The sequence below is a fragment of the Anomalospiza imberbis genome, chromosome 1 (genome assembly GCF_031753505.1).
Source record: "Anomalospiza imberbis isolate Cuckoo-Finch-1a 21T00152 chromosome 1, ASM3175350v1, whole genome shotgun sequence".
Lineage (NCBI taxonomy): Eukaryota > Metazoa > Chordata > Aves > Passeriformes > Viduidae > Anomalospiza > Anomalospiza imberbis.
In genome coordinates, this window is record NC_089681.1 from 58,398,331 (window position 1) to 58,414,611 (window position 16,281).

The 16,281-nt window shown below is 38.8% G+C and overlaps 1 protein-coding gene across 5 annotated transcripts in view; it reads left to right on the forward strand.

Annotated features, from left to right (window-relative positions):
* Nucleotides 1-16,281, forward strand: part of ZNF407 (zinc finger protein 407) — a 338,979-nt gene that overhangs the window by 7,142 nt on the left and 315,556 nt on the right. Inside the window, exon 1 of one of the 5 annotated variants that reach the window (XM_068193747.1) lies at nt 14,341-14,528. The exons of the other annotated variants lie outside the window; for them this stretch is intronic. The gene's annotated coding sequence lies outside the window, so the exon portion shown is untranslated. Of the gene's footprint in view, nt 1-14,340; nt 14,529-16,281 lie in introns of those variants that run through there. 5 annotated transcript variants of the gene reach the window in all.

Below are 16,281 nucleotides of genomic sequence, written 5' to 3' on the forward strand. Positions count from 1 at the left end.
TTGGAGCCACTGCTAGCACAACATGTGAATTCAAAGATACAGTACATAAAGATGTTTTCTGGGTGTTGTCTTCAAAATCTGCCAACTTAGTTTCTATTTTTCTGAGTTTTATTGGTACAACAATGGACTGATTTGAATTGCATTTGTTTTGTTTTCCCTGCCTGTTGTTCGCATTTTCATTTTAAATTATTTACAAGTCTGAGGCTTGAAGATGAGAGCCTAATGAATGCTTTAAAAAATAAAACCTTCTTCTTTAAGCATGTTATGCTTCATGTTTTGAATTTATAACCCAAGCCTTAATGAATAGCTTCCTAGTTGCTCTTATCTTAGAATTTATGAGCTGTCCTATTTACAAGTCCTACCTACACAATGGAAAGATAATTCCTGTTTACCTTAAATAAATTGTTCTTGTTAACAAGCTTAAACTGCTAATTAGGAATAATATGGCAATGAATACTATGTCAAACCTTTTAGCAAGAATGTGAAGATGCAATATTTAGTTGTTGAGCCTTTTTCTGGTACATTCCCTGTAAGAATACAGAGTGTTGTGGTTTTTGCTGTCTCATATACATATCAGGTTAATAAAAAGTATTTTAGGGAGAAACTATGGCATCTAGGTCCTCACAGACGCAGGTTGACTTCTGCCCTACATTTAGGGTGATATATTGGTGTTCACGTACTATGATACTGCTAAAAGCCTCTTTGTTGCAAGGCTTCAGATAGATGGCAGACATGTGAAGAACTCTTGTGACTTCGTGTTTATGTCCAGGTAGTATTTTTTAACAGATAAGTTATTCTTCTGAAAAAAACCAACAGGGATAGCAGTCGTTGCTTTGTTTTGAGTGTACATTAATGTAATTTAATCAGGAAGGAAAGAAAACTTGGACTAGAATTTGATGTTATTTACCTGACTATAAATCAGAATATTTCCATTTAGTTTAACAGAATTTTTTCAATTTGTGTCAAAATGACCAAAATCAGAACCTGACATAAGCTCTCCATTTCATAATTTTTGCATACAAAACCAAAGAAATAAAATTGGATTTTTATTTTTTTTTTCCAAATCATACCTCAAAAAACAGGTTGGTTCTTGAGCAGAGGTTTTACAATACAGTGTTGTTACTTGTTGGTACTTGGAACTCGGCATATATATGAAAAAAACTACCCTTTTTTTCCCCCTTTAGTTGTTTTGCATTAGACTTTGAGTGTCAAAAATGCAGACTTGTGAATGTGAATGCCATTCTAAATACAGGTAGCTCAGAAATTCTTGACAAGTATTGCTTTGACTTCTTTGTGAGTGCCTCTGATATCTGCAGAGGGTTCCATACAGGCTTTGTTCCCTGTCTCCTTTCCTTTGTGTCACCCAACGAGTTGGCAACAAGGTTGGCAACCTGAGGAGGGAAGGGGAAGAAGAGACTGAAGAGAAAGTTGACAAAGGTCTAGCGTTGACCTTCAGCTGCTCTGGAGCAGACATCTGGTGAGATACAAAGAACTTCTTCTGCCAAATCCCAAAAATCCTTCCTGGGCACAAGGTCATTGGGTACAGAAGGTGTTGGTTGGAGAGGACAAGTGAAAACCTGACCATGCATTTTGCTACCTCTGTTCAGGCTATTCAGGTTCCATTTCCAGGAAAATAACATGCTGAACTTTGCTGGTGGAAGTTGACTTGCAGGAATGCTTTCTTGTCTTCTTCATTCACATTGTCATGAATTTAGATGTTGCTGATTTCAGTAAAGTGTATTTTGGGAGGCAGTGTTAAATAAACTTTTATTTCAGAGAATGCCTGCCTTTGTATTTTGTATGCTAAGGGTATTTACCCTATAAGGGGATGGGTTTCTGAGGAGGTGACTTACAGGCAGAGGCAATATATTATGCCAGCTACAATAGAGGGAGAAGTAGGCCAGCTTTCAGGCACACAAGCTTGTCTCTGTATCTGCTGCTGGTACCAAGATAATTAAAACATAATTGAAATGCAAACAAAGTTAAACTCTGAAGTTTTTACCTAAATATTGCATGGAAGGGCAGGAAAATAAGGAGTATGTCTTTTTATGGGGTCAAATAATATTTATACATTTCTTGTAAGTACTCAAAGGTCTTTAGTCTTGACATTAAGAGAGTTTTGGGTGGCAATATAACTGACAGTGCTCAGAAGACTTCAGTTGATGTCACTGTGGCCATGATTTCAGTTTTACTTTTTTTTTCAATTATTTTTCATCCTTGTAAGTTATGTTTCTAAGCTCTATGGGATCTGTTTTGGGAGCAAAGAAATGCTTCACATAATATTTAAATTTTGTTTGAATAAACCACCTAGAAAGCACAGGAAAAAAAAAGGTATATTTCCTAAAACAAAATGTCAGTAGGAATTTTGCATTATAAAAGATGATGTTCACAGTGTTGGATTTGTTTAAACCGTCAGAATTGCAAAGCATAAATAATTACATAATTTCACACTTTCCAGTGAAGTCAGACCCTGATTAAGAAGTTGACAGCCTGAAAGAGTCTGCTCTTTGACAGTGATGTCTGTATTCCCTCAATTTGTAGCAACTGCATCTAGGAAAACAAACTGAGTTTTATTCCCTTTACTTTGAATGAGAACCCTTATTGACAAAGGGAGAATATTCTTTTTATTAAAAGTTTTCATACTTTAAATGCACAAGTATTTCAGCTTTTCTGCTTTCAGCTAGCGTATATTTTGCTGATACCAGGTCTTCTTGCTGTCTTGGTTCTCACTGTCTTTCAGTATATTTGATATTCATATTTCTTTTTTATTCCTTCTTGCTTGCTGTGCTTTTTTTTCTTCCTTTTCTTAAACAAATAGACAATATGGTAATATGAACTCTAATAGGAAAAAGGCATTGTTTAACTCAGTTGGGGTACTACTAATCCAGTCACCAAATGTAACCATAACACAGCATGCATTTTAATTATTAAATATAATGGAAACTTTGCATTTTAAATCTAGAGCTATAAACCACTTGTTTGAAAATGCACAGTTCAGTGCTATTATTTTAGTTTGTAGTGAATTACAGGGCAGTGTTCTTTGATCAGTTATTACAAGTTGAAGATTAGTAGCATTCAGTGCTTGTGTTAATTTTGAGAGTACATATAGGAGTCACTCCAGGTCAAACTGAAGCTCAGTCATGTATATTTCTAATGATATAGTGAGCTGACTGGATCAAGCAATGTTAAAATGTGTGGCTAATACAGTCATGCCAGTCATTCCAAGTAGGGGTAATTTAAAGGCACATTTTGAGGACAGTATTCCTCCAAATTTTAGTACTTTGTAAAATATGCTTTAATTTTGAAAACCATATTGTTGTGGTTTTGCTTCTAGAAGTGTTTGTTTGAATGGTTCTTGAAAGCACTCCCAGTGATTTTTGATGACCTTCCACTGAATAAGAACTGCCAGGTAGAACAATTAATAAATGTTTTCTCTTGTTTGTTCAATACATATTTTTGTAATGAATACATTTTAATCATAAAATCTAATAAATACAGTGAATTCAAATGAAATAATCTCATAGTCTATGCATGTTTTGACATGAAGTATAAAACTATTCCTAGAGTGAATGTGGATTTTAGTGACTCTTCATAAAAGATTCCTAATCCCTGCATGAGATGAGCAGGCCTGAACCGGCTCTGTTTTTGGTGCTGGTGGACACAAGTTATGGAGCAGCTGCAGTAGGTTTGGAGGAGTAGGAGGCTTTGCTTGGGTGCCTGCTTTGGGGCGCTCACACTGCAGGTGTGCCCCAGGTACAAGAATGAGACTACTCAGGTTTGTGAGCAGTAAATGATATGGTAGCAGCTCTGCAGAGTCAGTGTCTTTTCTCTTGGTTGCCATATTTAGCAGCTCTCATTTTCTGGGCTTAGGACTTGTGCTCGCTGTTTTTCTCTAGCTTAGGGGCTGTCTCATACTGGTTGAGAAGGAAGTGGATTTTTTTCTTCCCTCTCTGAATGGGATATGAGATACTAGTACCTAAAACTCCAGGTCTCACTTTCTGATCCAGACATTTTAAATCTTGACATTGAGCAGTACAGTAGTGGCTAACATACCAGGTAGATACAGACATGAGTGATTTTGGACTGTTGAATTTTGGGAATCGAGTGCAGATTTTTTGCCATGGGACCATCTGATCCCTTAGAGGATCCTTGCTGCTTGGTTCAGCCTTTCCTTTCCCTTCTTCTTTTTTCCTGTTGGTGATACGACATAAATTCCATACACTGGTAACTGATATTGCATTTGCAGCCTATGCTCTTTGAGTCTGGAATTTTAAGGATATGTTTGCCTTAGAGCACCAATCTTCTCATTCCTTCTCTTGTTCCTCATTGTTTGTCTCTATTGCAAATCAAGCTATATCAAAATAATGAATTATATCAATGTCTAGTAGATCCCTAAAATTCATACTTTGTAGTTCTTTTTGCTGTACCTTTTTTGAGTGTGTGGCAGGAGGGTGTGTAGGTAATGTCTGTCTACTGTGTTTGTTTTTTTATGCATATTTTGGAAATATCCTCTGCTGTCTGTGTATGCCAGATTAATCTAGTCCACTAAAAGATCTTCCCATTAAAGTTTTTTTTTTTTTAAACTGTGAGTACCTTCAACCTGAATCACTGTAGAGAACCAATGAATTTATAAAAATTACTTATTTGTATTGTTGTGGGAATTGGTTGCAATATCTATACATAGTTCTCATGGCCTGTAGTTAACTAATTGCCAAGAGAAGAACTTTTCTGATGAATAAACTTAGCTGAAGACTAAATAAAGGTTATGTTTGAACACATGGCCTTGGTGGTTTCCTCTGTGCAAGAGTGTAGCATCACCTGGGGCACATGGGAGCATCTCTGGACTTCAGGTCATTGCCAGCTTCCCTGGTGCTCCTGAGACAGTGTGTGCAGGCCTGGTGTGGCTTAATTGTTGCTCCTGCCAGGCTCATGCAGCTCATGAGCTGCACTATGAGAACCAATGCAAGGTTTTACTCCTTTGCTTCTTCTTCCTATTCCTTTCAGACTGTTAAATGGGGACTCTGAAAATAAAGGTACATTTTGCTGTTGTGCTCCAGGAAAAAGCTGAAAGTAAGATATTGCAAGCAGGAAATAGTGTAGGTTGTAGCTTGCACCTTAAGGTCATAGGTTGCTTGTCTCTTGTTGCTTTATTTCATGCTTCATTTTGGAATCTGCCATCTTATATATGAATTGTTTTCCATGCTGTCTTAACTAAAACCCTTTTAATTCTTGTGTGAACTTCTGATGGTTTTTATCTGCCCTGATTTTTCTGCTCAGTTTTCGAGTTTTCGTTGCACTGTGTTGTTCAATCTCCAGTTCCTGAATTCTCAAGTCTTATATCTTTTAATTGTGAGAACCCTTTTTTATTGACTCTTGTCTATTTGTCATTTTTAAGATGTGCTAATGTGCTTTGTCTTGTCTCTTCTCTGACACAGGTGATTTTAATGCTCTTTGCTATTCTCACTTATTTTCCATTTGTCCAGTTACTGGTTGTACAGCTGACTTCAGGACATAGCAGTAGGATAAGACAGCCAAACCTGGCAGGTCAGCAGCAGCTGGAGGCCCGTATCTGGCTCCCATGTGCCCAGTGGCTCTGGTGCAGCCAGGTGACCCTCTCCCAATGGTTCTTTAGGGGATAGGGTAGGAAGATGAGTCTAAATTACAACAGATGGCTTGTACCAAGTGAATTAACTGGCCAAGAGTTAAAATTCTTAGTCTAATTGCTTTTCCCCTTCTCTTCTCTCACATTTTTATTGCCTTCCTTCTGAAACAGGTTTTTTTTTTAATTTGTAAAAGGAAAAGTATACCAACTTTTACATAGGAAGTGGATTTTTACAGCTGAGTTATAAATTCCAAAAACTAGGTGGTTTATAATGGAAACACTTATGAGGGAGAGGGTAGGGCACGTTATATAATACATATATAACCTTTTTTCCCCCTCTCTTTAGTGAATAGACCGTTTAAACTAAATTAAGTAAAGGATATAAATTCTGTTGTTTTAGTTTTTAATATTTCATGGCTGATTTTATAGATAAAAGTTACATTTAATAATAAATATGAAGAAGAATTTATACAGCCTGTTCTAGTTTGATATGGAACAGCAAATCCCATTTCTCTGTAGCTGTAAAGAAAATTCATTATAATGTCTTTGATTGTAAGAGATGTCTTCATTGTGATTAGTTGCACTGATAATAAAACAATCTTTTTACAAATGGCACAAGATACATGAGATCTCATGTGTCTGCCTTTTAATAGCATTGAATGTCTGCATTCGCTACCTTTATTCTGTAGTCCTTTCATTTATAACTGGGCACTTTTAATTGCTACAAGTTATTAAAAATAATCTAATATAATTTAATTTTTCTTTTGAAGCATTCTGGAGAGTGAGTTATTAATGCAACTAAGCATTGTTAATTGTTGAGTTTTCAAAATATAAACTAATTTTAAGTAAGAAGAAGTGAGCTTATGTAATTTTATTTAATTCTAAATACCAAGTTTTGTAGATAAAATAGTGAAATCTGGATACATGGCATTAGTTTACAAATCTTTTTTAAGCACCTAAAGAAATATCTTGATTTTCAAATGCCCTATTCCCATTGAATTCAGATGTTAGTAGGTATTTGAATAATGTAAAACACAGATAGTGGCATGAAGATGGCTGGGTAAAAAGCTGTCTTGAAGCCAGGGCCCAAAGAGTGATGGTGAATGGAATTACATCCAGCTGATGGCCGATCACAAGTGGTGTTCCCCAGGGCTCAGTACTGGGGCCAGTTCTATTTAATAGCTTTATCAATGATCTGGACAAGAGGATTGAGTGCACTCTGAGTCATTTTCCAGACAACACCAAGTTGGATGGAGTGTTGTTCTGCTGGAGGGCAGGAAGGCTCTGCAGAGGGATCTGGACAGGCTGGATCAATGGGTTGGGGCCATTTTGGGAGGTTCAACAAGGCCAAGTATCGGGTCCTGCTCTTGGGTCATGAAAAACCCCAGGCAGCGCCACAGGCTGGGGGCAGAGTGGCTGGGAAACTGCTGATGGAAAAGGACCTGAGAGTGCTGATCAACAGTGGCTGAACAAGAGCCACTGTGTGCCCAGGTGGCCAAGGAGGCTGATGGCTTCCTGGCCTGTGTCAGCAATAGGGTGGCCAGCTCAGGAGCAGGGCAGGGATTGTCCCCCTGTACTCAGCACTGGTGAGGCTGCACCTTGAATCCTGTGTTCAGGTTTGGTCCACTCACATCAGCATAGACATTGAGGTGCTGCAGTGTGTCCAGAGAAGGGCAAGGGAGCTGGTGAAGGGTCTGGAGCACAAGTCTTATGAGGAGCTGGGGTTGTATAGCCTGAGGAAAGGAGACTCAGGGGAGTCTTAACACTCTCTACAAATACCTGGAGGGAAGTTGTGGCCAGGTGGGGGTTGGTCTCTTCTCCCAAGTAACAAGTGACAAGACAAGCAGAAATGGCCTCAAGTGGCACTGGGGGAGGTTTAGATTGGATTTACAAAAAATTCCTTTACTGAAAGGGTTCTCAAGCCCTGACAGGCTCCCCATGGAAGTGGTGGAGTTTAGCATCCCAGGAGGTATTTAAAAGACATGTGGATCTGGCACTTGTCATGGTTTAGCTGTGAACTTGGCAGTGCTGGGTTAACAGTTCAAACTCGATGAACATGGTCTTTCCCAACCTAAACAATTCTATGATCTGGGGAGAGGGAAAATTTTGTGAGAGATTCATTAAAAGGGGTATTAATTTATTTTTTCTATTGTACATGCACCTAAGAATACTTAGATGTCCTTAACACACTAGTACAGAACGAGATTGATGAGAAAAGTGTAATGGTTGTAGTAAGATCCTTTGCATATTTACATTGCTATAATTTGTGCTGTTGCAGGGGTTCAACCAGTAAAATCTTCTGTATTGTTTAGTATATGGAAATAATATCAGAAATTAACTCCTGGGAAAGTGAGGCATTTTCTCAAAATTTTTAACTTGTAAAATGGAATTGTATTTTAAATTGTAAAATGGAATTGCAGGGTCACTGTTAGAAGAGAATTCCTTTCCTGTTTCATGTAAAAATAATTTGGTGCTTTAGGATGAGGAAGGCTGCTTAGCTGACAAAACAGAAGTTGCATTTGATTATCAAATACTCATGGAATTTACCAGAAAGTGAAAGCCTGAATCATAGCTCTTATGGAAAAATAGGATGTGATGCTCAAGTCTTCTGGAAAATTCATGCTGGAACAGCACACTTAATGTTAGGTTTCACTGTAAAAGACATAAACCAACATTTTGCTCTGCTAACTGTAAGGTTTAATTTGGCACTGTTGTCTCTTTTCCATTCATGATAACAGCAAGGAAAAGAGTTAACTTGAAAAAGTTTTTCCCAGGGTGAGTGCTGGGAAAATGACTGTTGATGACTGAAACAAGTGACTATTCTTTTTATCCTCTGAGAGATAAACAGGCTGTACCAGGACCCTTTGCTGTAGGAAGCATCCCCTTGAACCTGCAGTCACTTTCTGTGTCCACATTGCTCAGTCAGAGAGACTGACTCTGTGGTCTGGGCTGCTCCATCAACTGAGAGCTGCTAAAACCCTGCCCTTCTGTCAGGGGCAGATCTGGCACTGTGTCCTGGCTGTGCTTTGCTTTGGTTAGTCACCACACAGGTCACCCATCTTGTGGTCCCTCAGATCCTGTGGGTGTTTGAGCTGCTTAGTGATATGTCAATTTTTTCCTGCCAGGAAAGTGTTGGAGCAGGTACAATTTATTACTCTGGCTTGGTCTCCTGGTACTTGCCCATGGTTGCTACTGTGTATGTTTTCTGTGTTCATTAAAACCTATTGATCTTGGGGAAGTTTGTGGGATTGATTTCAACTTGGTGTTTTTCGGGGAATTAGTAGCATTTTTAGTAATAACACTCTCCTAAAGCATCCCTGAGAGAAGGAGTAATGATGTATCGAGGAAATACAGAGTCTCTGCAACCAAGCTGCAGTTCTGCCCCAACTCCCAAGGTCCCCTTGCCCAGGCAAGCACTGCATGGTCCTACTGTGACCTCCTGTGATGCCCAGGAACTGACCCCTGGGCAGGGTCCAGTGGCACCCACACTCCCTGCCCAGGAGTGCCTCGGGGAGCAGAAGGCCGTGCCCAAGGTCACCAGGTTGACCAGGCACATCTTCCTAGTCTGTGGAAGAGGAGGGCTGTGGTGCCACCTTGATCACACCACATGATAGTGAGGTTAGCAGTGGCTGTGTGTGGCTGCTGGGTTCTGGTGGGAGGGAGAGACTCCCCACACCTTGGGCTTCATTGCTGATATTTCCCAGGGAGCTGTTTGATATTGTGGTGCTGACTGGAGATTGGAGTTTGATTTAATAAGCCAACAACAGAAGGAAATGTGTTGCAGTCTTATGTAGCTGTTAAACAGTGTGCTTCAAAATAGGGAAAGGGTTTTGTATGCTTAAGATACCCAGTTAGCAAGGTGCAGCTCTTAGAGCAGAGTGAAGCTTCATAATTTTTTCAAGTATTAGGGAAGTGGTCTCCAGTGCAGCTGTTCCCTGTTGCTACACCCCATGCACCACTCGTGCAGGAGAGATGAAAATGTTGTCAGGTGATCCCTTGTTTGGGAATGCAGTTGAACATGTGTGCCTCACACAAATCACTGTGCACATGCTTAGGCATATTGCTGGTTCTGGAAGAAAGCTGAGTTTCAGGGACTGATGTAAGCAAGCACCAAATTTATGGTATTGAAACAAATAGACATGGAGGAAATGGATACTGTTAACAAGCATCAGATTTGAAACCTTCATGGTATTTGTTGCCAAACTATCAGTAAGTGCGAATTCTTTGGACTAGTAAATGGGGGTTTCATTTTGCAAATGATGATGGTATCAGCAAGAGGCTGTTCCTTGTCTTCATTTCCTTCCCTCTTTCAGTTCTATCTGCCTAGGACCCATTCTGGGAAGATGTGGTTTCATAAGCTGCTCTGGCATCCTCTGGCCTCTCTCTCTGGGATAGCCATGCCTTCACCATCATTCACCTTCACTCTCCACTTGCTGACCAAGAGTGTGTTTTGCTGGGGAAAAGTGGGAGCCTGCTTGGCCTTCAGCCTCTTTTAGGTCCTCAGCTGAAGTGCAGAAGGCTTTTGTAGCTATATGGCTTAATTCTTCTAGTGAAGGGCTTGAGGATGGGGAAAGGAAAAGGCTCCATGGTATACCATAGTAGTATCCCTTGATTGCTATCACAGAAATCATGAATAATTTTTGTATCATCCCATATTGCCAGTGCTTGGACTCACATTGCCACCGCCACTGGTACACCTCCCATTGCTATCTTTTATTGGTTTCTGTTTCTTGACACAGACAGATGTGTCACAGGTGGAAATTAGAGTAAAGGTCACTTGTAACCCCTGAACTGTTCTGAGTACAGAACTACGTAGCATTAGAAGTTCTGCAGTGACTGTAGCTGAAGCATGGGTTTGTTCACCTGAACACACGTAACAGTTACTTCTGGAGGAAGCCAGGCTTTGCACAGCTATACATGGTTTAAATCACAGTCAGGAGCATCTAAGATATTGGGGGAAAATATGCCTCTCTCTGTTGCAGAGGACATGGCAGCACTGTTGTGATTGCTTGCATGTATTACAGGAGAGCATTAAGGTAAAAAGGTGTGATTTGTCATGCAGCTTTTCATTTGTGTATTAAGGGTTTACCCTCTCCCTACCTGAGGTCTGTGTACAGCTATCACCTTTTTATATTGATTACTAGTGATGGATATTAATTTCTTTTTGGTAGAAGTCCAATATAAATATATAAATATAAAGAAAGGGAGGCTGGTTTGTTTGCTTTGCTGAAGTGTGCTGGAGAACTGCCTGTGCTGGAGGGATTTAGGACATCATCTATTAAGCAGAACCCTTCTGAGTCCACCCTGGTGTGAGGCAGCCCCCTGCTTCCACTGTGCTTCTCCTGAGCACTCTCTGTTTTATGTGAAAAACCCAGTTGGAAAATCAAAACTGAAAAAAGTCAATTTTGTATGTCTTGTAGGATTGAGCTGAAATACTTCCAGTGTGCTCACTTCTATTTCATTGAAGAGAAAAAGAGGATTTTTTTCTAATAGTTAAATGTTTGAGTGTGTCCGTGTGTCTACTGTAATACAGTAATTTGATATAGACAGACATGTAAATATGTACGTTCTAATAAATATTCTAATTGAATAATATCAGGTGTCATTTCTTTAGATATGCCTACCAATAGAACATGTAACACTCTTCCTTCTGTTTGATCTGCTTTTCTCAGATGGGATGCAATTACTTCCTTGTATGTAGTGGCCACCAGGGGTCATCAGAATGCTTTTATTTTTATTAACGTTCCCTTATCTTTAGAAGCATATGTACACTTTGTATTTTCTGGAAACTTTGTTAACCTATCACACAAAAAATCCAAAGTCTTTACGTTACCTGTTCAACCAAAAATTCATGCAGCTCTTTTCAACTGAGCTTCTTGAAGAGGCAACAGATAAGGAAAACAGGGTGCACAAGAGTGAGAAGCATGTCCATAAATGCACCCCTTGCTGCATGCATTCTTTTGATAATTTAACTGGTGATAAATACAGTAGTAGTAGATGACAAATGTGTCCCAGGCTGTGAAGGTAGAGGCCTCATCTTGCTTTCTGTATAAAATGGTAGTTTTAAGCAAAGGGCCAACAAAGTTGTCCTTTTTGGTCTTTTGGATTTAATTTTGAGCAAAGTTGATGGAAATTTAGTAAGTCTTCACAAATATTAAACACCAGAATAGCCTTCTAGGAAAGTCATACTCCTTATGTTTATAAAGGAGAAAACAGGGCTTCTTAGGACCAGGTTCCTAGGGTAAAGTTTACAAGAGCCAATTTACAAGTAGCAGCCATTACAACGTGCTTTTATCTTTTGCTGCCAAAGTTCAGGAAAAAGTTAAGACTTCCAGTATTTTTTCAGGTGTCAGTGATAGTGTCTATGTACTTCTCTGATGAATTTCAGTGTGGTCCACTGTACTTAAGAGGGTACTACAGCCAACAGTACAAAGGGACTCAAATGGCATTTTACTTTTTGCTTCTCTCTACTTTTAATTGCTGTACTTGGTGAGAATTGTATCTTGCACGAAAGCATGTCATTTAGAGAATTCCCACAAACCACAGAACTTACTAGTGTATGTGGAAAATGGTATTTTTTTCCTGGAAATTTCTTTCCTGGATCTAATAAAATCTCAAAAATGAAGTGTTTTGCAAATACTTAGAAAGTATTCATCCATAAATATCACAGTGCTGTATGAATTCAGTCTTTCTTGCATCCTCAGAAGTTTCTATTGAATGTTTTTATTGCTATTATTACTTGTATGTATTGCTCAGGAAACAGAATTCTTTGATTTTAAAATTCAAAATATACAGACCATGTTGAGTTTTCAAAAATTAAAAATCTGGAGGTTATATAACAATTTTTTTGAGATACTAGTGCATTTCTTCTGATTCTCTGTCTTGCACATACATTCCTATTGATTCTGACTGCACTTAAAATGAGTGTATATCTCTGTGTGTCTTTTTTTACTTCCTCTTCAAAGCTGATCTAATCAGTGGTCCCTGCTGCATTTAGCAGCATTTGGCTCTTTCTGAAATGAGTGGATGATGAACTAGGGAGCCTTTGTGTTGCCAGTTTCTGCCCACCTGGAAGGACTCGGAGTGGTTTGCGTGCAGAAGGAAGTGGGATGTGGGTAGTATTGCCAGTGAATTTCCCTGTGATGCTGTTACAGTTTTTTCTGGTGGCTGTGAGAAAATGAAATTAATGGATGCAGATAACTCCCCATTTTCAGTGATACACAGGGGATGACTATCAGGGGGCTTTTCATTTTGTCACTTGAACTATTCTGGATAGATCTGAGTAGAAATTTCAAATTCTTTAGTCTTGGAAGTCTGCAGCTTATTTGAAAGTCTCCTGTGGAGATTCTGATGTCCTAGGAAAGTGGTGGCTTTATGTGAAGACCATGCTCATGATGCAAAGCTCTAAGTCCAGCATTTTTGAGCTACAAGGGCAAACAAATGTTTGTAATGGATATCATCAAAATTTCCTCAAAAGAAAGGTGATCTTTGTTCCATTTGAATCAACAACCATATTGTCTCCTGTATTCCATTACTGAGGAGACTGTTAGCTTAGATTAGTCTTTCTGAAGGAAGTGAGGTAACTTTGTAAAGCCATAAGACATATGATTTGATTTAGGAAGGATGATGTGCCCCTGAGAAGATGCTTATTTGACACAAAGGTCATATGTTGAGATGAGTTGTTAACATGCAGTTTTGTGTAGACTATTTAAGGAGCTCATTAAAGTGATTTTGCTTCATTGTATCCATGATTTCATTAAAATAATTATCTGAAAGGGGAATTTTTTTCTGGAAAAAAGTGAAACTGTTTTCCATATGTCGCATCCTTTACAAACATTGCAGATTGGGCATTGAATACTTGGAGACAATAGTACTGTGACTGAGAAGTGCTCTGGAAATTCTAATGCCAGAATGCATAAAAAAAGAGTAAAGCTAGTACTTGTAAATAAACTTTTTTGTGTCCTTCTGTACACAACTCTACCCCTTCTCTTGGCACATGACCAAAAAGAGAAGTAAATAAAATTGTATTGACCATCAAGTGAGGGAATTTTGAAGTTTACTACAGGTTTATCAATCATCACTAATTTAGTTGTCCTTTTGATCTTAATTTAAGATTACTACTTTCTAAATTTCATCTGAGGATTAGAGCAGTGCAGATCTTACACTTAAAGCTTAACTGCAATGTCTCCACCTTTTGGCATAGTAAGACATTATATACTGTTTTTTTGGACCAGTGGTAAAAAATTAGAACACTCAAATCCAATGTTCTCTATTTTCATCAAAGAAAACAGCTTCTGTCCACAAATGACTTATGCTTGTGTATAGAACTGTAGCAGACACTATGTCAATATACAAAAAAGCTTTGTACAAAGAATACAAAAGTGAGTTGTTATCAGGTAAAAAATGGTGGTGGCTGCTCAAGAAGTGCTATTTTTCTCTTTTTTTTGGTATGAATTTTCTAGTTTACAGATAGTGAGATGGTGGTGAATTGTGATTGTGGGATGTCATTTAAATTAGTTTAAATATTGAAACAAAAACTTCATGATTCTGATGGTTTGGAAATCCCAGTGGATGAAAGGGGAGAATCTGTAGCTATATTGGTTTATGTGATGTAGCCAAAATACTACATATTATGCCCTTGCAATTTAAAAATATGTGTCTTATGCATTCTGTAAGGATTTGGATTGTTGGCCTGTGCAGATGTAACATACGTAGCAAACATGCTGCTTTTGAAGATCTTGAAAGTATGTTTCACTTCTTTCAGATATTTAGAAAATTATTGAAGAAAAGCAGTATGTTTGAGCACCTATTTACAATAGAACTACTGAGCTCAGCTTTTTCTGAGCAAAAATTTTGAAGCCACAATAGGTTTCTTTCCAAAACTCAGGAACAGCACTGTACTGCAAAGAACCTTAAAATGCATTAGGTAATGTATGACTGTCTCCAAGCAGAAGAATTTGTTAACCTGGAGCTAATGTGGCAAATTAATTTTTGGTCATATCCTTTAAGGATCTGTTCAGCTATACTTGATTTATATGAACATTAACAAAAGATTTATGTTACAGAAAGTCAACCCACTTTTGAGTTAGAACAGCTTCATTTTGAACATCGAATATGATGTTAAGAGAGCGCTGTTTGACAGAATCAGCTTTTAAACTGTGGAAATACGAGGATTTGACTGCTGTCTGCTTAGCTTGGGATTGTTCCTGTGCTGCAGTTTTCTGCTGTGCTGTATCTGGCATTACCATTGGCGCCGTCTTGGAGCCTATATAAATACATTTTGGTTTATTTATCCAGTACTTTAGGTGGTTACTTATTGTTGCACTTTAAGCACTTGTTACTTCTAAAAATGTTTCCAGATGATGCTTTAAAAGGTGAAGGTAGAAGGAAACACAAGAAAGTTTACATCTTGCTTTGATTGTAGTCTTGTTGATCCATGAATAAGGTGGTCCAAGAGCTGATCTTCCCCATTCATACTGCTGTATGAGTTTGGCAGCATTGCATTGCTATCAAAATGCTTACTCGATCACACTAACAAGTATGAGTTAGATTTAAGCATATGCTTAAGGTGCTGTGGCTTCAGAGGGTTACTTGTTACATCTAGAGTGTGTTCTTTGATTAAGTTAATAAAATTCCAGATGCTAATTTGCTTGTGATGAGCATCCCTGTGCCAGACTAAGGCTTGATCCAGCATTAATTTTGCAAAAAGAAACCATTTGACCTTATGTGGTCACTGGGACTGTCCAAACTTTGAGTGCTGTTGATGCCTTCTCCAATGCATTGATTCTTCTATATTACAATACCAACTGCAGAATGGCCCTTAATTAGTGTGGTGGCTTTGTTGAGAGCAGAAGTGAATTGATTTAGGCAGACAGAGGATTAAGACCTCTCAGATTTATGATCAGCTTGTGCTTCACCATCGTCCTAGTACCCTGTGACAAATCTGGGAGAGAGCTTTTGGGAGAGAAGCTTACAGCAGAGGTAGCATTACAGGCTCTTTTTTTCTAGCGGCAGCTAATGGTGTACTGAATGCCTGAGTAGTGATAGCCATTCCTGCAATATACCCATGCAGGAAGGAGCCCACAGCTGCATTTGGGTATGAGGCACTACTCTGCCATCAAGGAGGCTGAGCTATGTGCTTTTGAAATTATGTTAGAGGCATGGCAGTGTGATCTGAGCAAAGGAAGTAGCAAGAAGAAGCAGAGACTTGGTCCAGTGCTCCAGATCTTGTGTGAGATGTGGAGAACTGAGCAGAGCTCAACAAATTGCTGATCATGGCACCAGCAAAAAGTAGTGATAGCCATTAAGTGCCTTTCAGAAGATGCACTCTTGTCCTACAGGCAGCTTGAAGAGAGCGCTAAAAGAAATTGGAGGCTATTTAATTCCTTAGATTAATTAATATAGGGGCAGTTTTAGAGAAACAGCAGCAACTGCCTCATAGTTGTTTGCTTTCATAGAGAATACTTTCTGGATTTTGGTTTCATGCAGGTGCAGACTCCCATGTGGTGATATTTATAAAGAATAAATTATATGGAAATGAGATGGAGGCAAATGTAACTTTGGGAAGGGTGTGCAGGGGTAGACAATTTTCATGGAAACTTAGGTGTCTGCTAGTGATGAAGTTGGTAAAGGTGTATCATTACCATATGTTGCCACAGGTAGCCTGCTGTGCTGCTGGA